Consider the following 1,924-nt stretch of genomic DNA (forward strand, 5'->3'; position numbering starts at 1 on the left):
TCCAGACAACCACTGCTATTTCTCTGAGATGATCAAGACTTTTTCCTCTATTCATGACTCGAATTACAAGCTTGAGAAAACTTTCTGCAAAAACAATTGACTATCAATGAGAATTCTCAGCAAATATGGAGTAGTTTTCATACTCGATCTCAATACCTTAGGTTCTACTCTCCTCAACAGTCCCTTATTTATATATTTTCCTAACATTGAATTTTTTTATTGATCTTTTCCTCTGATATGCTTGATATGAAAAAAGAAACGAAAAAAACACAATGCTGAAATTCGTTAATCACCATTTTCTTTAAATATACCTCATTTAATAATAGATTTGTAACTGGAATAAGTAATGATAGCTATAATTATCTAGGAATAGTTAAGAACACAGACTCTAACGTGGAAAAAAACCAAACGTTTGCGAGTCCAAGTTTATAACACATTTTTCTTAAATTTATCCAAGAAATCTCTTATTGTCTTTTTTTCTTACCTCCAATTTTGGCAACAATGTTCAAAAACCACAAATGAGATACTTAAATTAAATATTATTCTCAGATGAAAAGCCAAAACTTATATCATCCGTTAATTTCACCGATCGATAAAGCTGAACTCTATGACTCATTCAAAAAGTTGCCCCAAATTCAGACCTCAAATAAAAGTGAGTCCATCATAAACACCCTGATTTTTCTTCACTGCTCCCAAACAGAGATTTTTTCCAATTGCTCATTGAATTCCTCCCTCCGCCATTGTCTTTAAGGGTCGAGCAGCGATATATAATGATTCCGTTCCAACGTTGGTGACATTAGCAAGCTAAGACAGTGGTTGGCAGGCCTGCCTAGTAAGACATCGAGACTGGAAGGGCGGACGCCCCATGGACCATAGACAATTTGCAATCTTACCACCCTACGGATAATTAATCATACGTTGTAATTAGTTCTATGCCAGGCCAGTGTATACATATCGCATCCCTTGACCTGAAAACGCTGCTCAGAAGACGTTTTAATAATGATTGAGGAGTGGATATGCAGCCTAATACTCTTCGTTTTACTAGAGTGACGTTACTGTCATATTGATGATTTACTTTGGAGCACATTTGGGATTTGATTTTCTTTCAAGTTTTTTTATGTAAAGGATTGATTACTGCGAGATCTCATAATTTTTAAATAGAAAAGAAAGTTTTATCCATAGCCTCAGTAATATTGAAAATCTCTATTGAAATAAATTGTACATCTTAATATTGTAGGAGTATGGTGAGATTGAATGTTCTACAAAAAGTATTATCGAATATGTAAGTATTATTCTTCAAATTCAATATACTAATTTTTTTTGTGAACGTTCAAGCAATTACTTGATATGGAGTAAAAATATGGGCGAATGTAAAAGTATACACCGTGATTGCGGAGGAGACCGTCACATTTCAGGAGAAGTTTACACTAGTCGAGGCAGTTTTGAAGCAATGTTTGGTTTATGTTCGAAGGCCTTATTTGGGACTCTATAGGGTGATTGGTCCGATTAGCAGAGCCGTTGCCAGGAGCGGCATACCGGACATTATGCCAGGGCGCCAAATTGTAGGGGCGCAAAGTCAAATTATTTTGCCGAGGCGCAAAAATGTTTGGCGGAGGCCCTGCCGATTAGGAAGATTCTACTCCAACTGATAAATCCGGTATGGCTCGTTCATAGAGTAATAACATAGAAAGAGGGACTATACGCCATTTCTACATGTCCCCAACAAGGTAAGATTACGTTGTCGGATTGTGATATATTTTCAAAACCACAATTTTACTATATACTACTACTACTATAAGTGTATTATATTGAATGAAATATATTTATTTGAGTGATTCCCGATTAAATATGCAAATTTAAATATTTTGAATCCGATATTTTTTCTAATTGTCGAATTTATAATAAGCAAAATATTCAATATTTT

Source organism: Harmonia axyridis, chromosome 6 (assembly GCF_914767665.1).
Source record: "Harmonia axyridis chromosome 6, icHarAxyr1.1, whole genome shotgun sequence".
NCBI classification, from domain to species: domain Eukaryota; kingdom Metazoa; phylum Arthropoda; class Insecta; order Coleoptera; family Coccinellidae; genus Harmonia; species Harmonia axyridis.